Here is a 20916-nt window from a genome sequence, read left to right as displayed (position 1 = left end):
GGACCAGGTTCTTTCTCTTATCAGTGCACTTTATCTCTCTGCAGGATCACAAATGCGGCTCTGACCACTCTTAATGGGAGCTGCCGTTTTTGACAGTTTCTCCACTGCGGAACCTGTGGAACGGACGGCGGGAGGGGGCGGGAGAGGACACGGACGGCGGGAGGGGGCGGGAGAGGACACGGACGGCGGGAGGGGGCGGGAGTGGACACGGACGGCGGGAGGGGGCGGGAGAGGACACGGACGGCGGGAGGGGGCGGGAGTGGACACGGACGGCGGGAGGGGGCGGGAGAGGACACGGACGGCGGGAAACGTGCACAGGACAGCGAGGGGGGGGCGGAAAGGCACACGGAGGGGGCGGGAATGGACAGACTTTCAGTGAAAGGGGAGGGAACGGAAAAAACGTAACTCCGCCCTGGGAAAAAATCTCGGGAACGCCCCCGAATCTGGTCCGGCCTTGACGGACAGATCTCTGTTCCAATGGCTAGCCTCCATTTATGGAGCTAGCCAATGGGACAGGGGGGCGTATTCCATTTTCCTTACTGAAATCAAGAGATTTCTCTGGAGGCGGAGCTAAGAGCTCCGCCCTCCAGCGAAACCTAAAAAGGCCCTGATGAGGCTTGAACTCATGACCCCCTGGTTTACAAGACCAGTGCTCTGCCACTGAGCTACAAGGCCAGCCTGCCTGCAGTATGTAAATCGCTTCATGTATTCTTACTGCGGTATGAAGATATCTATGATTTTGAGACTCTGTATGGAAATGCAGTTGCATTTGAATGTCTACATGCGTGCACAAATTGAAGAGCATGCTTAAGACACTTTTCTTGGAAGTAGGAAAAACTCCATTTTGATTTGAGAACATTTGAGTATTCACATTTATGACCATACTGATAGCTCTAGTTAGTATGTCCGCAATCAGTGACAGATAGAGAACTCACTTATTAGAAGTGATCTGTCTCTGTGGGGCAGACATATGTCAACAGTCATACACTTGAGATGGCTGAAACTTTAGGAGTAAGAGCTGCTTTCTTATCAGTCTAACTATCCAAACTGGTTAGAAGGCCAGGAGTGAGGGAAAGGCAATCCTCTGGACACTTCATGAAAGATCTAATTTCAATTAAGCACAAAACACTTCCCTTAATTTGACATAATTGCCAAAATGGAATAGTCAGTTGGGCCCTTCTAGTGGGTTATGGCTGTGTCTTGAAAGAGAGTGTAATTGTACTACGAGACATGCCCACCTTCAAAAGAGTGTCTGATGGCGTTCCGACGAAGGTGGGATTCGAACCCACTCGTGCAGAGCACAATGGATTAGCAGTCCATCGCCTTAACCACTCGGCCACCTCGTCTGCCTTAGGTGACTATGTTTCATTTTTTAGGAAATTCTTACTATGTGCTAATTACTAATAATCATAAGTTTCTCCTAGACTGTGTCAGAACTGGCAAATGTATGTGGTGTTCAATAGACAGAGCACATGATATAGCAGAATTATCAAATCTGTTTCATTAGGACTGTAGTTTTTAATAGTCATGATAACATGCTAGCATGTGAGTCGATCTTGCACAGTGAATAAGGGAGCAGTGCCAGTATCTACTTGGTCAGCTCTAGATGGCTCAACTGGGGAGATATGAGAACAGTGAGCTCCAGTGGCACAATCGGTTAGCGCGCGGTACTTATACAGCAGTACTTGCATTGAGGCATGCCGAGGTTGTGAGTTCGAGCCTCACCTGGAGCAGCTTACTGGTTTTTCATAAACCATTTCACTAAAAGTAAAGATTAAACTCAGGGTAAAGACGGCCCTTGCTAGGGAGTCTTTACTTCTTTTCAGGATCTGCGTGTCCGACTCTTCCAGGTGCAAATATCACAATCCTATTCGATGCTCCTTATAAACATTCCATGATGTGCCGTCGTGCATAGCATGCAAACACCACATCAGTGCATTTAAAAATACATTTGTAGAATAATAAATATGATGAAAACATTGTTGTCACGGGATAACCATATACTGAGGAGCTGCAAACAGTGCTGTATCAGCTACTTACAATACAATTTAACTGAAAGACATATCAAAAGAAGAGCGTCATCATATTAATGTTTCTAGTCAACATAAGAGTTGCACCATAGCAGCTTATGGTGCTATCTGCTCAGATTGTGCCTCCAATCCCACATTGATTTTTTAATTCTTTGCAGTTTAAAAAACACAATTCATGCTCAAAGTTAACTTTTTAAAACCATTCAACCTATTACATTTATTTCTTTAACTTGTGAATGTGGTCCATGTTCTCTTTTCCTCATCCCCATCACGATACTCCTTTTCCCGAAATCAGGTTCACTTCTTTATCCAGCCGACCCTTCCAAGGTCACCAAATCTATGAAGCGATTCTGCTTTTTCTCACATTCTCTCTATGTACAAGATACCTTGTATCATTTGAATGGACAGCAGGAGAGTCGGATATTTATGGTTAGTGGGGGTGGGGTTTTGAAGATTAACCTCATTTGACTAAGAGCCGGGGCATCTGGGAGGAAAAGTATTTTAAGGGGGATGAAGTTCACATCTCCTTGGTGAAATTTCTAGATCCTTATTTCATCCTTTCTGTGGATGCAGACTCAGTCGGAACAGAGGTCATAGTCCTCGCTCTGACTTTCAAAGGAACTTCAAATATGCATGGCTTATTTGGCTTTGCCCGGCTGGGTGACAATGGCGTTTGTCAGGCGTTCGTCAGGCGATCGGAAGGGGTGAGGCAATAGTTTATGGTTCAATGGTTTTCATGAAGTCTTCTTGATACGATGAAAGCAGGAAAGGGAAGCTTGTCAATAAGCAAACTTAAGACAAGGTGTGACTCCTAGAAAGAATGACTTGGAAACAACATACAGAAACTCACATATAAAAAGGCCCTGATGATGCTTGAACTCATGACCCCTGGTTTACAAGACCAGTGCTCTGCCACTGAGCTACAAGGCCAGCCTGCCTGCAGTATGTAAATCGCTTCATGTATTCTTACTGCGGTATGAAGATATCTATGATTTTGAGACTCTGTATGGAAATGCAGTTGCATTTGAATGTCTACATGCGTGCACAAATTGAAGAGCATGCTTAAGACACTTTTCTTGGAAGTAGGAAAAACTCCATTTTGATTTGAGAACATAAGAGTATTCACATTTATGACCATACTGATAGCTCTAGTTAGTATGTCCGCAATCAGTGACAGATAGAGAACTCACTTATTAGAAGTGATCTGTCTCTGTGGGGCAGACATATGTCAAGTCAAGTCAAGTCAAGTCAAGTCAAGTTTGAATTTATATAGCGCACTACTCACCCAGAGGGTCTCAAGGCGCTTGAGGGAGGGGGGGAGCTTTATATCTATCTATAATATCCAAGTTTTAAGTTGTTTCCTGAAGGAGAGGTGGTTCTGTGTGAGGCGGAGGTGGGTGGGGAGGGAATTCCAGGTCTTGGCCGCTAAGTAGGAGAAGGAAGTGTCAACAGTCATACACTTGAGATGGCTGAAACTTTAGGAGTAAGAGCTGCTTTCTTATCAGTCTAACTATCCAAACTGGTTAGAAGGCCAGGAGTGAGGGAAAGGCAATCCTCTGGACACTTCATGAAAGATCTAATTTCAATTAAGCACAAAACTCTTCCCTTAATTTGACATAATTGCCAAAATGGAATAGTCAGTTGGGCCCTTCTAGTGGATTATGGCTGTGTCTTGAAAGAGAGTGTAATTGTACTACGAGACATGCCCACCTTGAAAAGAGTGTCTGATGGCGTTCCGACGAAGGTGGGATTCGAAACCACGCGTGCAGAGCACAATGGATTAGCAGTCCATCGCCTTAACCACTCGGCCACCTCATCTGCCTTAGGTGACTATGTTTCATTTTTTAGGAAATTCTTACTATGTGCTAATTACAAATAATCATATGTTTCTCCTAGACTGTGTCAGAACTGGCAAATGTATGTGGTGTTCAATAGATAGAGCACATGATATAGCAGAATTCTCAAATCTGTTCCATTAGGACTGTAGTTTTTAACCCCTTAAGCGCTGCCGTCGGCCAACGGTCGTCGAGTGCACTACCTTGGTAGTGCTGCGCACGTCCGTTGGCCGACGCGGCCCCACCCGTTATTCGAACGTTCAGCACTGGGCGCTGAACGTTCGACGCTCTAAACGGGTTAATAGTCATGATAACATGCTAGCATGTGAGTCGATCTTGCACAGTGAATAAGGGAGCAGTGCCAGTATCTACTTGGTCAGCTCTAGATGGCTCAACTGGGGAGATATGAGAACAGTGAGCTCCAGTGGCGCAATCGGTTAGCGCGCGGTACTTATACAGCAGTACTTGCATTGAGGCATGCCGAGGTTGTGAGTGCGAGCCTCACCTGGAGCAGCTTACTGGTTTTTCATAAACCATTTCACTAAAAGTAAAGATTAAACTCAGGGTAAAGACGGCCCTTGCTAGAGAGTCTTTACTTCTTTTCAGGATCTGCGTGTCCGACTCTTCCAGGTGCAAATATCACAATCCTATTCGATGCTCCTTATAAACATTCCATGATGTGCCGTCTTGCATAGCATGCAAACACCACATCAGTGCATTTAAAAATACATTTGTAGAATAATAAATATGATGAAAACATTGTTGTCACGGGATAACCATATACTGAGGAGCTGCAAACAGTGCTGTATCAGCTACTTACAATACAATTTAACTGAAAGACATATCAAAAGAAGAGCGTCATCATATTTTTCTAGTCAACATAAGAGTTGCACCATAGCAGCTTATGGTGCTTTCTGCTCAGATTGTGCCTCCAATCCCACATTGATTTTTTAATTCTTTGCAGTTTAAAAGACACAATTCATGCTCTAAGTTAACTTTTTTAAAACCATTCAACCTATTACATTTATTTCTCTAACTTGTGAATGTGGTCCATGTTCTCTTTTCCTCATCACCATCACGATACTCCTTTTCCCCAAATCAGGTTCACTTCTTTATCCAGCCGACCCTTCCAAGGTCACCAAATCTATGAAGCGATTCTGCTTTTTCTCACATTCTCTCTATGTACAAGATACCTTGTATCATTTGAATGGACAGCAGGAGAGTCGGATATTTATGGTTAGTGGGGGTGGGGTTTTGAAGACTAACCTCATTTGACTAAGAGCCGGGGCATCTGGGAGGAAAAGTATTTTAAGGGGGATGAAGTTCACATCTCCTTGGTGAAATTTCTAGATCCTTATTTTATCCTTTCTGTGGATGCAGACTCAGTCGGAACAGAGGTCATAGTCCTCGCTCTGACTTTCAAAGGAACTTCAAATATGCTTGGCTTATTTGGCTTTGCCCGGCAGGGTGAGAATGGCGTTTGTCAGGCGATCGGAAGGGGTGAGGCAATAGTTTATGGTTCAATGGTTTTCATGAAGTCTTCTTGATACGATGAAAGCAGGAAAGGGAAGCTTGTCAATAAGCAAACTTAAGACAAGGTTTGACTCCTAGAAAGAATAACTTGGAAACAATATACAGAAACTCACATATAAAAAGGCCCTGATGAGGCTTGAACTCATGAACCCTGGTTTACAAGACCAGTGCTCTGCCACTGAGCTACAAGGCCAGCCTGCCTGCAGTATGTAAATCGCTTCATGTATTCTTACTGCGGTATGAAGATATCTATGATTTTGAGACTCTGTATGGAAATGCAGTTGCATTTGAATGTCTACATGCGTTCACAAATTGAAGAGCATGCTTAAGACACTTTTCTTGGAAGAAGGAAAAACTCCATTTTTATTTGAGAACATAAGAGTATTCACATTTATGACCATACTGATAGCTCTAGTTAGTATGTCCGCAATCAGTGACAGATAGAGAACTCACTTATTAGAAGTGATCTGTCTCTGTGGGGCAGACATATGTCAACAGTCATACACTTGAGATGGCTGAAACTTTAGGAGTAAGAGCTGCTTTCTTATCAGTCTATCTATCCAAACTGGTTAGAAGGCCAGGAGTGAGGGAAAGGCAATCCTCTGGACACTTCATGAAAGATCTAATTTCAATTAAGCACAAAACACTTCCCTTTATTTGACATAATTGCCAAAATGGAATAGTCAGTTGGGCCCTTCTAGTGGATTATGGCTGTGTCTTGAAAGAGAGTGTAATTGTACTACGAGACATGCCCACCTTCAAAAGAGTGTCTGATGGCGTTGCGACGAAGGTGGGATTCAAACGCACGCGTGCAGAGCACAATGGATTAGCAGTCCATCGCCTTAACCACTCGGCCACCTCATCTGCCTTAGGTGACTATGTTTCATTTTTTAGGAAATTCTTACTATGTGCTAATTACAAATAATCATATGTTTCTCCTAGACTGTGTCAGAACTGGCAAATGTATGTGGTGTTCAATAGATAGAGCACATGATATAGCAGAATTCTCAAATCTGTTCCATTAGGACTGTAGTTTTTAATAGTCATGATAACATGCTAGCATGTGAGTCGATCTTGCACAGTGAATAAGGGAGCAGTGCCAGTATCTACTTGGTCAGCTCTAGATGGCTCAACTGGGGAGATATGAGAACAGTGAGCTCCAGTGGTGCAATCGGTTAGCGCGCGGTACTTATACAGCAGTACTTGCATTGAGGCATGCCGAGGTTGTGAGTGCGAGCCTCACCTGGAGCAGCTTACTGGTTTTTCATAAACCATTTCACTAAAAGTAAAGATTAAACTCAGGGTAAAGACGGCCCTTGCTAGAGAGTCTTTACTTATTTTCAGGATCTGCGTGTCCGACTCTTCCAGGTGCAAATATCACAATCCTATTCGATGCTCCTTATAAACATTCCATGATGTGCCGTCTTGCATAGCATGCAAACACCACATCAGTGCATTTAAAAATACATTTGTAGAATAATAAATATGATGAAAACATTGTTGTCACGGGATAACCATATACTGAGGAGCTGCAAACAGTGCTGTATCAGCTACTTACAATACAATTTAACTGAAAGACATATCAAAAGAAGAGCGTCATCATATTTTTCTAGTCAACATAAGAGTTGCACCATAGCAGCTTATGGTGCTTTCTGCTCAGATTGTGCCTCCAATCCCACACTGATTTTTTAATTCTTTGCAGTTTAAAAGACACAATTCATGCTCTAAGTTAACTTTTTTAAAACCATTCAACCTATTACATTTATTTCTCTAACTTGTGAATGTGGTCCATGTTCTCTTTTCCTCATCCCCATCACGATACTCCTTTTCCCCAAATCAGGTTCACTTCTTTATCCAGCCGACCCTTCCAAGGTCACCAAATCTATGAAGCGATTCTGCTTTTTCTCACATTCTCTCTATGTACAAGATACCTTGTATCATTTGAATGGACAGCAGGAGAGTCGGATATTTATGGTTAGTGGGGGTGGGGTTTTGAAGACTAACCTCATTTGACTAAGAGCCGGGGCATCTGGGAGGAAAAGTATTTTAAGGGGGATGAAGTTCACATCTCCTTGGTGAAATTTCTAGATCCTTATTTTATCCTTTCTGTGGATGCAGACTCAGTCGGAACAGAGGTCATAGTCCTCGCTCTGACTTTCAAAGGAACTTCAAATATGCTTGGCTTATTTGGCTTTGCCCGGCAGGGTGAGAATGGCGTTTGTCAGGCGATCGGAAGGGGTGAGGCAATAGTTTATGGTTCAATGGTTTTCATGAAGTCTTCTTGATACGATGAAAGCAGGAAAGGGAAGCTTGTCAATAAGCAAACTTAAGACAAGGTGTGACTCCTAGAAAGAATAACTTGGAAACAATATACAGAAACTCACATATAAAAAGGCCCTGATGAGGCTTGAACTCATGAACCCTGGTTTACAAGACCAGTGCTCTGCCACTGAGCTACAAGGCCAGCCTGCCTGCAGTATGTAAATCGCTTCATGTATTCTTACTGCGGTATGAAGATATCTATGATTTTGAGACTCTGTATGGAAATGCAGTTGCATTTGAATGTCTACATGCGTTCACAAATTGAAGAGCATGCTTAAGACACTTTTCTTGGAAGAAGGAAAAACTCCATTTTTATTTGAGAACATAAGAGTATTCACATTTATGACCATACTGATAGCTCTAGTTAGTATGTCCGCAATCAGTGACAGATAGAGAACTCACTTATTAGAAGTGATCTGTCTCTGTGGGGCAGACATATGTCAACAGTCATACACTTGAGATGGCTGAAACTTTAGGAGTAAGAGCTGCTTTCTTATCAGTCTATCTATCCAAACTGGTTAGAAGGCCAGGAGTGAGGGAAAGGCAATCCTCTGGACACTTCATGAAAGATCTAATTTCAATTAAGCACAAAACACTTCCCTTTATTTGACATAATTGCCAAAATGGAATAGTCAGTTGGGCCCTTCTAGTGGATTATGGCTGTGTCTTGAAAGAGAGTGTAATTGTACTACGAGACATGCCCACCTTCAAAAGAGTGTCTGATGGCGTTGCGACGAAGGTGGGATTCAAACGCACGCGTGCAAAGCACAATGGATTAGCAGTCCATCGCCTTAACCACTCGGCCACCTCGTCTGCCTTAGGTGACTATGTTTAATTTTTTAGGAAATTCTTACTATGTGCTAATTACAAATAATCATATGTTTCTCCTAGACTGTGTCAGAACTGGCAAATGTATGTGGTGTTCAATAGACAGAGCACATGATATAGCAGAATTATCAAATCTGTTCCATTAGGACTGTAGTTTTTAATAGTCATGATAACATGCTAGCATGTGAGTCGATCTTGCACAGTGAATAAGGGAGCAGTGCCAGTATCTACTTGGTCAGCTCTAGATGGCTCAACTGGGGAGATATGAGAACAGTGATCTCCAGTGGCGCAATCGGTTAGCGTGCGGTACTTATACAGCAGTACTTGAATTGAGGCATGCCGAGGTTGTGAGTTTGAGCCTCACCTGGAGCAGCTTACTGGTTTTTCATAAACCATTTCACTAAAAGTAAAGATTAAACTCAGGGTAAAGACAGCCCTTGCTAGAGAGCCTTTACTTCTTTTCAAGATCTGCGTGTCCGACTCTTCCAGGTGCAAATATCACAATCCTATTCGATGCTTCTTATAAACATTCCATGATGTGCCGTCTTGCATAGCATGCAAACACCACATCAGTGCATTTAAAAATACATTTGTAGAATAATAAATATGATGAAAACATTGTTGTCACGGGATAACCGTATACTGAGGAGCTGCAAACAGTGCCGTATCAGCTACTTACAATACAATTTAACTGAAAGACATATCAAAAGAAGAGCGTCATCATATTAATGTTTCTAGTCAACATAAGAGTTACACCATAGCAGCTTATGGTGCTTTCTGCTCAGATTGTGCCTCCAATCCCACATTGATTTTTTAATTCTTTGCAGTTTAAAAAACACAATTCGTGCTCAAAGTGAACTTTTTAAAACCATTCAACCTATTACATTTATTTCTCTAACTTGTGAATGTGGTCCATGTTCTCTTTTCCTCATCCCCATCACGATACTCCTTTTCCCGAAATCAGGTTCACTTCTTTATCCAGCCGACCCTTCCAAGGTCACCAAATCTATGAAGCGATTCTGCTTTTTCTCACATTCTCTCTATGTACAAGATACCTTGTATCATTTGAATGGACAGCAGGAGAGTCGGATATTTATGGTTAGTGGGGGTGGGGTTTTGAAGATTAACCCCATTTGACTAAGAGCCGGGGCATCCAGGAGGAAAAGTATTTTAAGGGGGATGAAGTTCACATCTCCTTGGTGAAATTTCTAGATCCTTATTTCATCCTTTCTGTGGATGCAGACTCATTCGGAACAGAGGTCATAGTCCTCGCTCTGACTTTCAAAGGAACTTCAAATATGCATGGCTTATTTGTCTTTGCCCGGCGGGGTGAGAATGGCGTTTGTCAGGCGTTCGTCAGGCGATAGAAAGGGGTGAGGCAATAGTTCATGGTTCAATGGTTTTCATGAAGTCTTCTTGAGACGATGAAAGCAGGAAAGGGAAGCTTGTCAATAAGCAAACTTAAGACAAGGTGTGACTCCTAGAAAGAATGACTTGGAAACAACATACAGAAACTCACATATAAGAAGGCCTTGATGAGGCTTGAACTCATGACCCCTGGTTTACAAGACCAGTGCTCTGCCACTGAGCTACAAGGCCAGCCTGCCTTCAGTATGTAAATCGCTTCATGTATTCTTACTGCAGTATGAAGATATCTATGATTTTGAGACTCTGTATGGAAATGCAGTTGCATTTGAATGTCTACATGCGTGCACAAATTGAAGAGCATGCTTAAGACACTTTTCTTGGAAGTAGGAAAAACTCCATTTTGATTTGAGAACATAAGAGTATTCACATTTATGACCATACTGATAGCTCTAGTTAGTATGTCCGCAATCAGTGACAGATAGAGAACTCACTTATTAGAAGTGATCTGTCTCTGTGGGGCAGACATATGTCAACAGTCATACACTTGAGATGGCTGAAACTTTAGGAGTAAGAGCTGCTTTCTTATCAGTCTATCTATCCAAACTGGTTAGAAGGCCAGGAGTGAGGGAAAGGCAATCCTCTGGACACTTCATGAAAGATCTAATTTCAATTAAGCACAAAACACTTCCCTTAATTTGACATAATTGCCAAAATGGAATAGTCAGTTGGGCCCTTCTAGTAGATTATGGCTGTGTCTTGAAAGAGAGTGTAATTGTACTACGAGACATGCCCACCTTCAAAAGAGTGTCTGATGGCGTTCCGACGAAGGTGGGATTCGAACCCACGCGTGCAGAGCACAATGGATTAGCAGTCCATCGCCTTAACCACTCGGCCACCTCGTCTGCCTTTGGTGACTATGTTTCATTTTTTAGGAAATTCTTACTATGTGCTAATTACAAATAATCATATGTTTCTCCTAGACTGTGTCAGAACTGGCAAATGTATGCGGTGTTCAATAGACAGAGCACATGATATAGCAGAATTATCAAATCTGTTCCATTAGGACTGTAGTTTTTAATAGTCATGATAACATGCTAGCATGTGAGTCGATCTTGCACAGTGAATAAGGGAGCAGTGCCAGTATCTACTTGGTCAGCTCTAGATGGCTCAACTGGGGAGGTATGAGAACAGTGAGCTCCAGTGGCGCAATGGGTTAGCGCGCGGTACTTTTACAGCAGTACTTGCATTTAGGCATGCCGAGGTTGTGAGTTCGAGCCTCACCTGGAGCAGCTTACTGGTTTTTCATAAACCATTTCACTAAAAGTAAAGATTTAACTCAGGGTAAAGACAGCCCTTGCTAGAGAGTCTTTACTTCTTTTCAGGATCTGCGTGTCCGACTCTTCCAGGTGCAAATATCACAATCCTATTCGATGCTCCTTATAAACATTCCATGATTTGCCGTCTTGCATAGCATGCAAACACCACATCAGTGCATTTAAAAATACATTTGTAGAATAATAAATATGATGAAAACATTGTTGTCACGGGATAACCATATACTGAGGAGCTGCAAACAGTGCTGTATCAGCTACTTACAATACAATTTAACTGAAAGACATATCAAAAGAAGAGCGTCATCATATTAATGTTTCTAGTCAACATAAGAGTTGCACCATAGCAGCTTATGGTGCTTTCTGCTCAGATTGTGCCTCCAATCCCACATTGATTTTTTAATTCTTTGCAGTTTAAAAAACACAATTCATGCTCAAAGTTAACTTTTTAAAACCATTCAACCTATTACATTTATTTCTCTAACTTGTGAATGTGGTCCATGTTCTCTTTTCCTCATCCCCATCACGATACTCCTTTTCCCGAAATCAGGTTCACTTCTTTATCCAGCCGACCCTTCCAAGGTCACCAAATCTATGAAGCGATTCTGCTTTTTCTCACATTCTCTCTATGTACAAGATACCTTGTATCATTTGAATGGACAGCAGGAGAGTCGGATATTTATGGTTAGTGGGGGTGGGGTTTTCAAGATTAACCTCATTTGACTAAGAGCCGGGGCATCTGGGAGGAAAAGTATTTTACGGGGGATGAAGTTCACATCTCCTTGGTGAAATTTCTAGATCCTTATTTCATCCTTTCTGTGGATGCAGACTCAGTCGGAACAGAGGTCATAGTCCTCGCTCTGACTTTCAAAGGAACTTCAAATATGCATGGCTTATTTGGCTTTGCCCGGCGGGGTGAGAATGGCGTTTGTCAGGCGTTCGTCAGGCGATCGGAAGGGGTGAGGCAATAGTTTATGGTTCACTGGTTTTCATGAAGTCTTCTTGATACGATGAAAGCAGGAAAGGGAAGCTTGTCAATAAGCAAACTTAAGACAAGGTGTGACTCCTAGAAAGAATGACTTGGAAACAACATACAGAAACTCACATATAAAAAGGCCCTGATGAGGCTTGAACTCATGACCCCTGGTTTACAAGACCAGTGCTCTGCCACTGAGCTACAAGGCCAGCCTGCCTTCAGTATGTAAATCGCTTCATGTATTCTTACTGCGGTATGAAGATATCTATGATTTTGAGACTCTGTATGGAAATGCAGTTCCATTTGAATGTCTACATGCGTGCACAAATTGAAGAGCATGCTTAAGACACTTTTCTTGGAAGTAGGAAAAACTCCATTTTGATTTGAGAACATAAGAGTATTCACATTTATGACCATACTGATAGCTCTAGTTAGTATGTCCGCAATCAGTGACAGATAGAGAACTCACTTATTAGAAGTGATCTGTCTCTGTGGGGCAGACATATGTCAACAGTCATACACTTGAGATGGCTGAAACTTTAGGAGTAAGAGCTGCTTTCTTATCAGTCTATCTATCCAAACTGGTTAGAAGGCCAGGAGTGAGGGAAAGGCAATCCTCTGGACACTTCATGAAAGATCTAATTTCAATTAAGCACAAAACACTTCCCTTTATTTGACATAATTGCCAAAATGGAATAGTCAGTTGGGCCCTTCTAGTGGATTATGGCTGTGTCTTGAAAGAGAGTGTAATTGTACTACGAGACATGCCCACCTTCAAAAGAGTGTCTGATGGCGTTCCGACGAAGGTGGGATTCGAACCCACGCGTGCAGAGCACAATGGATTAGCAGTCCATCGCCTTAACCACTCGGCCACCTCGTCTGCCTTAGGTGACTATGTTTCATTTTTTAGGAAATTCTTACTATGTGCTAATTACTAATAATCATAAGTTTCTCCTAGACTGTGTCAGAACTGGCAAATGTATGTGGTGTTCAATAGACAGAGCACATGATATAGCAGAATTATCAAATCTGTTTCATTAGGACTGTAGTTTTTAATAGTCATGATAACATGCTAGCATGTGAGTCGATCTTGCACAGTGAATAAGGGAGCAGTGCCAGTATCTACTTGGTCAGCTCTAGATGGCTCAACTGGGGAGATATGAGAACAGTGAGCTCCAGTGGCACAATCGGTTAGCGCGCGGTACTTATACAGCAGTACTTGCATTGAGGCATGCCGAGGTTGTGAGTTCAAGCCTCACCTGGAGCAGCTTACTGGTTTTTCCTAAACCATTTCACTAAAAGTAAAGATTAAGGGGGCGTGGCTAGCAGCCGAACATGGCGGCCGCTTGAAGTGAGAGCTCCCGAGGGCATTGCAGCCTTTAATCTATCCGGCACACAAATCCGCTAACTAGCGCACCTGAAGCGGCGGCGTTCGAGTCCCGAGCTTCGGCGGTGTCACCGGTCCAACGTTGGAACAGATCGGAGCACCGGAGCCCGAGTTACATCGTCTGGCGACTTGGGGCCTGTAGCCAGAAGAGCACCACCGGCCTTTCGTGATACCCGGGCCCGGGCGGAAGCGCGGCCCGGCCGGAAGGAGTGAACACACCCGGACGCCAGCCGGGCGGTCCCAAGCTAGCCTGACACTCTTGCAACCACCATCCGCAGGCGCGCGGACTGCCGCCACCACCAAACGGGACTGCAGCGACGCACAGGTTGGTGCCCTGGCCGCACGACACGGCGCCCCCATCCTGGTACAACCTCCGCCCCCCCCCGCGAAGGCCTAGCGGGCCGGGAACGCCTCGGCGGCCACCAGCAGCCCCCGCGCACCTGGGAGGTAACAGCAGACACTGCTACCGCTGCATATTTACGGTCCAGAATGCCGGTGCCCCGGGGGGACGACGCCACTCCGGCCACCTGCGCGGGAGCACAGAGAAGGTCTGCATTTTGCCGACCACACCTAACGACGCCAACGCAGAGGCAGTAACCCGGCGGCCTGTGAGGGGGGCGGCTGACAGTGCTCGGACCCCAAAATCATCTGTGGTGGCCGTGCAGGGCGGAGCGGCACTGCAAACGTAGGGAGAGGTCGCAGTAACCGCCCCAGCCCGGGAGAAAACCACCAGGGGCACCAACTCGGAACCAACGGCAACTTTCCCGGCACCCACACGAGAGGCCACTGGGGCTCAGCGGTCAGCAGACAGGAACACTCAGCCCACCACCCACCCACCGCTCTGCTGTTCCCGACTCCAACGGTTCACTCCGACGCACGGCGAAGCCTCGAACCTGGCAAATCTTAACACTATGGCGGGCAAAGGCCTCAGGAGTGGATCTACGCAGGCCAAACTGGACAAGTTCGCCTATGGCCACCAGAGTCAACAACAGACCACGGGGCGCCCTTCTTCGGGACAAGCCCAGGATGCGGAGAAACCTACCAAAATAACGCTGGAGGATATCATGAAAACGCTCTCGGAGGTGAAAACCACGGTGGGCGCCATCTCCTCGGAAGTCTCCCTGCTGCGAGCTGACTTTCACAAAATGGCGGAGAGGGTGTCGCAGGTGGAAGTGGTCACTAAGTCACTGGTGGAAGACACTTCAGAGCTCCAGGTGGCCATGGAAAAGATGCAGAAAGTAACCAAGCTCCTGCACGACAAGCTGGACGACCAGGAAGGGCGTTCGCGACGCAACAACGTCCGTATCCTTGGGCTTCCAGAAACGGAGGGGAAGGGGGCGATGGACCTTTATATAGAGGACCTTATCAAAAGCAAACTCCAACCCAAAGGTCTATCTCACTTCTTCTCGGTGGAGAGGGCGCATAGGGTGCCGGGAGGCCCTCCCAAGACGGGGGCAGCGCCACGGCCAGTACTGGCCCGGCTCTTCAACTTCAGAGATAGAGACGCAATTTTACAGGCAGCAAGGAACTCGCCACCAGTACGGATTCAAAATGCAACCCTAGCCTTTTTCCCGGATTATACGGCGGAAGTGGCAAGACGACGCAAATCTTTCACGGAGGTTAAGAAAGCGCTACGTGACAGAGAACTGCCATACTCCATGATGTTCCCCGCTAAACTGCGGATAGTGGCGGAGGGAAAGACTTGGTTCTTCGACACACCTGAGGTAGCGCAGGAGTGGCTGGACGGCTGGAGACCTGCGGGGCAGAGACACCGCTCACAGCGTGACCGACCGCGACATCGTCCTGAGAGGTCGCCGCCCAGCCTGTCTTCCCAGCAGCCGCTGCAGAGAGGCGGAGAGGAAATAGAATCGGACCTTGAGAGAGACCCTTTGGACTCTGGACAATCGGCTCCGGTATGACACTGTACTACATAGACTTCGAGACTGTGTGGGCCGCGGATGCCGTGGCTCGGACAAAGCTGAGTAGGGTGGGCACAGGCAGTGCCCGAAGGGGACTCACCAACCCCACGAGCAAGTAAGATGTATGGGGGAGGGCAAAAGCACTCTGCACAGTTGGGGAAGCGGGCGGGGAATTGTCCGTGGAGCAGGGTAGCAGGGAGGGGGGATGGGATCGAAGTTTTCGAGTTGAACTGTTTAATTTTGTTTGTAGTCATCGCTCACCACCTACAATGTGCTATTACCCCGACATCAGTATGTCTCCTCCACAGCACGACACACGCCGGCGCATGGGCTCCGCCACAGCACACGTCGTGTGCAACATTCCCTCATCTCCTTAATGGCCAGGCCGCTTAATCACACGCCCGCCGAGGGCTCCTCCACGGCCGGGAAGGTTCCCCCACTACGCATACTGACATGGAATGTCCGGGGCCTGGGGGACAAAATTAAGAGAGGCTTAGTCCTACAGGCCATAAAACGGCAAAACCCAGATATAATACTCCTACAGGAAACCCACCTCACAGGGTCCACCTGCAAGGCCCTAGACAGGAGAGGCTACACGATGGCTGTGCATGCCGACTTCACATCTGGCTCCAGGGGAACGGGCATACTGATGAGAAAGTCATCCCCCTTTATAGTAACACGCCGGGTGGAAGATGACCAGGGTCGCTTTGCCGCGGTACATGGGCAGTGGGAGGGCAGGGCTCTAAATGTAGTATCAGTATATATTCCCCCAGCCCTACACTCTGTGGCCCTTCCGGCACTGGGCAAATTCCTTCTAGATCTCCCTGATGGTGCAACAATTGTTGGGGGGGACTTCAATGCAGTCATGGACCCGATAGTGGACACCTTTCCCTCTAGAACCCGGCCACGCGGTACAGCTCCACTGTCGGACTTTGCGGAAGCCCTGGGTCTCGTGGACCTCTGGCGACAGCTGAACGCCGAGACCACTACATACACCTATTATTCAGCGGTACACAATAGCCTTTCTCGCATAGACTACTTCATGGCCCTGGGACTGGGACTGGACATGGTGGACAGGGTGGACACACTACCCAGGGGTATCTCAGATAATTCTCCGGTTGTCCTAACACTCACCGCTGGGGGTACACGGAAGGCCCGAATTTACCCTATCTACCCCAACTTTCTGAAAATCCCCAAGATTAGAAAAAGGCTTCAACTGGTAACCACGCAGTACTTTGCTGAAAACACGGGCTCGGTGGAATCACCCTCAACCCTATGGGAGGCGTACAAAACAGTCCTCAGGGGGGCGGCCATTGCAGCAATTACGGGTCACAAACGAGACTCACGGAAGGTCCTCACAGACCTGGAACTGGCGCTCGAATTGGCCAACCAAGCACATATGTCAGATCCGTCCCCATCCACGACGCACACCCTCATGCTTAGGCAACAACAACACCTGGCGCACCTCAAAACGACCGAAAAGGGTTATATCGCGAACACTAGACATAGAATTTACGACGTAGGCGACAAAGCGGGCCGTATGCTTGCGTGGCTGGACAGGAGAGGGACTGGGGCTAGAGGCATTCAGAAACTCAACACAGAGGAGGGGCGAACACTGATACACCCAGAAGAAATAGTTTGCGAACTAGCACGACACTATCGGGCAGTGTATACACCAGAACGGAGAGTCACTAGACAAATGGCGACGGCGACACTCACTGACCTTGCCATCCCCAGCATTTCTCAGGAAGATAGAGACACCCTAGAACTGGACCCAACGGGAGAGGAAATCCAGCTGGCAATCCAGGCGTTGCAATCCGGGAAAGCTCTGGGCCCTAACGGGATACCGGTGGAATGGTACAAGTCCATGGCTCCGGACCTCAGTGCCCCATTGCTGGCCATGTTCTTGGAAAGCAGGGACAAGCTAGAACTACCGTTAGATCAGCGCACGGCCACGATCGTGACGATACCCAAGCCAGGGAAACCCCCGACAGAATGCAACGCATACCGCCCGATATCGTTACTGAACATCGAAGCCAAGATACTGGCTAAACTGCTGGCTGCCCGATTGCTACCCCACCTCAGTACCCTGATCCACCCTGACCAGTCGGGCTTTATGCCCCACCGGAGCACTGCGATGAATCTTAGAAGGGTCCATGGAGTACTAGCCAGAGCGCACCTCCTTGCGGAGCAGGCGGTGATTCTCTCTCTCGACGCCAAAATGGCATTCGATCTGGTGGAGTGGGAGTATCTCTTCGTGGTACTGGAACGTATGGGGTTTGGGCCGAAATACATACAATGGATACGGCTACTGTATGCGAAACCCGTGGCACAGGTGGTGGCCAACGGCCACATATCACCAAGCTTCCCACTGAGCAGGGGGACTAGACAGGGCTGCCCCCTGTCCCCCCTGCTCTTCGCACTGGTGCTGGAACCTCTGGCCATCCAGATCAGGACCACGTCGTTGTTCGCAGGCATCACGTGGGAGGAAGGATGGGAGGACAAAGTCTCGCTATATGCAGACGACATGCTTATCTACATGTCCGCACCTGATACAGGCATCCCAGCTCTGCTTGCCCTTTGTGACGCGCATGGGCGCGCGTCGGGCTACACTCTCAACTGGTCGAAATCCACGATATTCACGTTGAGGGGCCCGGCTCCGACATTGCAGGCGAACTGTCCATTGCTGACGGTGTCGGCCTCTTTCAAATACTTAGGCATTGTCATAGCAGGTGGAGAAGCGGAGTTTTTTGTCAACAACCTGAAGCCACCCATAGATCGCCTGCGAGCCGATGTTAAATATTGGGCAACCCTGCCCCTGACCCTTCTGGGCAGAGCGGCTCTCTACAAGATGATGGCCCTCCCACGACTCCTCTATGTCCTCGAAAATACTCCGTATTTGGTACCGCCGAGATACTTTAAACAGATCGTGGCGCTGGTCACGGTCCTGCTGTGGAATGCTGGTCCGGCGCGTATAGCATACGACAAACTAGTGAAAAGCTGGTACGAAGGGGGCATAGCGCTCCCCAACATCCAGCTATATTACTGGGCGGCCCAGCTCAAAATTGTGAACTATTGGATCCATGCCCCAAGAAACGACCCGGCCTATCGGGCGGACTGGTCCCAACTTGGGACGGAGGGTATGCTGTCTGTACTTTATAACAAATCCCAACTAAAAACACTGGTTGGCCCGACCAAACATACGGCGACATTGTGGCACGTGGCACAGGCCCGTCTGGGTTGGACAGGTCGGATCACTAAAATGACACCCTTATGGGACACGAAGGCATTGGGAAACCTGAGAGGCTGTAAGGGGTTTGAGCGATGGGACTCCATAGGCATATCTACAGTGGGAGACTTGTGGGATACTGACTCAGTGCTACCTTTCACGCACCTACAACACCAATACAGTCTAGGGCCCACAGAGACGTTTAGATATGTCCAAATTAGACACGCATTGCTGCAAGCAATCCCTGCAGGCACCACCCTGCCGGATTCCTCCCCGCTGGAGGATAGGCTGCTGACAGAATACATGCTCCAGAGCGCCACCTCCCTTACCTATAAAAAACTGCTAAACAATCTCCGAGACCCGACACTAAAACTTAAAGAAAAATGGGAAGGGGAGCTAGGTGGAACTGACGAATTCGAATGGAATGAGGCGCTGGCCTCCCCGAGGGAGGTTGGGATCTCGAGTAAACTCAGGCTAGTACAACTTAAAATCCTACACCGCGTCTACTACACCAGGCCGCTGTTACACAAAATTGGGAGAGCACTACACCCCTTTTGCTTGAGAGGCTGCGGGGAGGAAGGGACACTGATACACACACTATGGGAATGCCCGCACATTTGTGAGTTCTGGAGGCGGGTACTCCGCTCACTCTCCCAGGCCCTTAAACTGTCCATATTGCCGGAACCACGTAAATGCCTTCTGAACATCTGGGACCCCAATGATCTGGGCAGGTACGAACTAATTTGGGCTTCGTTGGCTATGACAGTGGCTAAACGGGACATAGCGCAGAAGTGGGGGGCGCCGGAAGTTCCCACCGCTAGTAGGTGGGCCAAAAACATGGACATTCTCATGGTGACAGAAAGAGCTGTATACGTGCTCCGAGCGGCGCCCCGGAAATGGAACAAAGTCTGGGCGGCATGGAACAAATACAGAGGGGACATCTGTGAACCCTTGCCGGAAGGGGAAGACTCAGATTCGGAGGGGGAGGAGGAGTAACCGAACGGTCACGGGGTGCTGCCTCGTGACCATGACAATGCTACTATAGCGGCGCTGGCCCGGCCACGCGCCACGGTGCGTGGAGAGGCACTGACTACTGTACCACGGGGGTGGGTGAACTAGGTTGCGATGACACATGTTTAAGGGGGGTAAGTTGGGAAGTTTGTTCACACTGTTCAATGCACAAATGACTTCGCCATCACTGACACTGGAGGGAGGGAGGGGTTATCAGGGAACTCACTCCTGCACGGTGCAACTCACAAATGATGTATGTAATGTACCTGAGCAATACAGGCACCGCAGTTCATGTCACGAAAAATCGCTCGTCACTTTAGAAATGTTATATTGAAATGCTATATGGAGATCGCCCACTGGAATGTATGTAACTGATGAACCGCTATTCCTTCCTTCAATAAAGTTTTTAAAAAAAAAAAAAAAAAAAAAAAAGTAAAGATTAAACTCAGGGTAAAGACGGCCCTTGCTAGAGAGTCTTTACTTCTTTTCAGGATCTGCGTGTCCGACTCTTCCAGGTGCAAATATCACAATCCTATTCGATGCTCCTTATAAACATTCCATGATGTGCCGTCTCGCATAGCATGCAAACACCACATCAGTGCATTTAAAAATACATTTGTAGAATAATAAATATGATGAAAACATTGTTGTCACGGGATAACCATATACTGAGGAGCTGCAAACAGTGCTGTATCAGCTACTTACAATACAATTTAACTGAAAGACATATCAAAAGAAGAGCGTCATCATATTAATGTTTCTAGTCAACATAAGAGTTGCACCATAGCAGCTTATGGTGCTTTCTGCTCAGATTGTGCCTCCAATCCCACATTGATTTTTTAATTCTTTGCAGTTTAAAAAACACAATTCAGTTAACTTTTTAAAACCATTCAACCTATTACATTTATTTCTCTAACTTGTGAATGTGGTCCATGTTCTCTTTTCCTTATCCCCATCAGGATACTCCTTTTCCCCAAATCAGGTTCACTTCTTTATCCAGCCGACCCTTCCAAGGTCACCAAATCTATGAAGCGATTCTGCTTTTTCTCGCATTCTCTCTATGTACAAGATACCTTGTATCATTTGAATGGACAGCAGGAGAGTCGGATATTTATGGTTAGTGGGGGTGGGGTTTTGAAGACTAACC

General features: G+C 46.7%; 17 non-coding genes across 17 annotated transcripts; 5 read left to right on the top strand and 12 right to left on the bottom strand.

The window, feature by feature from the left end:
• Window positions 1-602: 602 nt before the first annotated feature.
• Window positions 603-675, bottom strand: TRNAT-UGU (transfer RNA threonine (anticodon UGU)). Its single transcript has one exon. It is a non-coding gene; the product is annotated as a tRNA-Thr (tRNA).
• Window positions 676-1264: 589 nt separating this feature from the next.
• Window positions 1265-1346, bottom strand: TRNAS-GCU (transfer RNA serine (anticodon GCU)). The gene has a single exon. It is a non-coding gene; the product is annotated as a tRNA-Ser (tRNA).
• A 292-nt stretch (window positions 1347-1638) lies between these two features.
• Window positions 1639-1733, top strand: TRNAI-UAU (transfer RNA isoleucine (anticodon UAU)). The gene is made up of 2 exons: window positions 1639-1676; window positions 1698-1733. It is a non-coding gene; the product is annotated as a tRNA-Ile (tRNA).
• A 1155-nt stretch (window positions 1734-2888) lies between these two features.
• Window positions 2889-2960, bottom strand: TRNAT-UGU (transfer RNA threonine (anticodon UGU)). The gene has a single exon. It is a non-coding gene; the product is annotated as a tRNA-Thr (tRNA).
• Window positions 2961-3766: 806 nt separating this feature from the next.
• Window positions 3767-3848, bottom strand: TRNAS-GCU (transfer RNA serine (anticodon GCU)). The gene has a single exon. It is a non-coding gene; the product is annotated as a tRNA-Ser (tRNA).
• Window positions 3849-4283: 435 nt separating this feature from the next.
• On the top strand, window positions 4284-4378 carry TRNAI-UAU (transfer RNA isoleucine (anticodon UAU)). The gene is made up of 2 exons: window positions 4284-4321; window positions 4343-4378. It is a non-coding gene; the product is annotated as a tRNA-Ile (tRNA).
• A 1141-nt stretch (window positions 4379-5519) lies between these two features.
• Window positions 5520-5591, bottom strand: TRNAT-UGU (transfer RNA threonine (anticodon UGU)). Its single transcript has one exon. It is a non-coding gene; the product is annotated as a tRNA-Thr (tRNA).
• A 589-nt stretch (window positions 5592-6180) lies between these two features.
• TRNAS-GCU (transfer RNA serine (anticodon GCU)) lies at window positions 6181-6262 on the bottom strand. Its single transcript has one exon. It is a non-coding gene; the product is annotated as a tRNA-Ser (tRNA).
• Window positions 6263-6554: 292 nt separating this feature from the next.
• Window positions 6555-6649, top strand: TRNAI-UAU (transfer RNA isoleucine (anticodon UAU)). Its single transcript has 2 exons — window positions 6555-6592; window positions 6614-6649. It is a non-coding gene; the product is annotated as a tRNA-Ile (tRNA).
• Window positions 6650-7790: 1141 nt separating this feature from the next.
• TRNAT-UGU (transfer RNA threonine (anticodon UGU)) lies at window positions 7791-7862 on the bottom strand. The gene has a single exon. It is a non-coding gene; the product is annotated as a tRNA-Thr (tRNA).
• Window positions 7863-8451: 589 nt separating this feature from the next.
• Window positions 8452-8533, bottom strand: TRNAS-GCU (transfer RNA serine (anticodon GCU)). Its single transcript has one exon. It is a non-coding gene; the product is annotated as a tRNA-Ser (tRNA).
• Window positions 8534-8825: 292 nt separating this feature from the next.
• On the top strand, window positions 8826-8920 carry TRNAI-UAU (transfer RNA isoleucine (anticodon UAU)). Its single transcript has 2 exons — window positions 8826-8863; window positions 8885-8920. It is a non-coding gene; the product is annotated as a tRNA-Ile (tRNA).
• Window positions 8921-10075: 1155 nt separating this feature from the next.
• On the bottom strand, window positions 10076-10147 carry TRNAT-UGU (transfer RNA threonine (anticodon UGU)). The gene has a single exon. It is a non-coding gene; the product is annotated as a tRNA-Thr (tRNA).
• A 589-nt stretch (window positions 10148-10736) lies between these two features.
• Window positions 10737-10818, bottom strand: TRNAS-GCU (transfer RNA serine (anticodon GCU)). Its single transcript has one exon. It is a non-coding gene; the product is annotated as a tRNA-Ser (tRNA).
• Window positions 10819-12360: 1542 nt separating this feature from the next.
• Window positions 12361-12432, bottom strand: TRNAT-UGU (transfer RNA threonine (anticodon UGU)). The gene has a single exon. It is a non-coding gene; the product is annotated as a tRNA-Thr (tRNA).
• A 589-nt stretch (window positions 12433-13021) lies between these two features.
• On the bottom strand, window positions 13022-13103 carry TRNAS-GCU (transfer RNA serine (anticodon GCU)). The gene has a single exon. It is a non-coding gene; the product is annotated as a tRNA-Ser (tRNA).
• Window positions 13104-13395: 292 nt separating this feature from the next.
• TRNAI-UAU (transfer RNA isoleucine (anticodon UAU)) lies at window positions 13396-13490 on the top strand. Its single transcript has 2 exons — window positions 13396-13433; window positions 13455-13490. It is a non-coding gene; the product is annotated as a tRNA-Ile (tRNA).
• The last annotated feature ends 7426 nt before the right edge of the window (window positions 13491-20916 follow it).

Source organism: Lissotriton helveticus, chromosome 5_1 (assembly GCF_964261635.1).
Source record: "Lissotriton helveticus chromosome 5_1, aLisHel1.1, whole genome shotgun sequence".
Lineage (NCBI taxonomy): Eukaryota > Metazoa > Chordata > Amphibia > Caudata > Salamandridae > Lissotriton > Lissotriton helveticus.
This window is presented reverse-complemented; position numbering and strand designations above follow the sequence as displayed.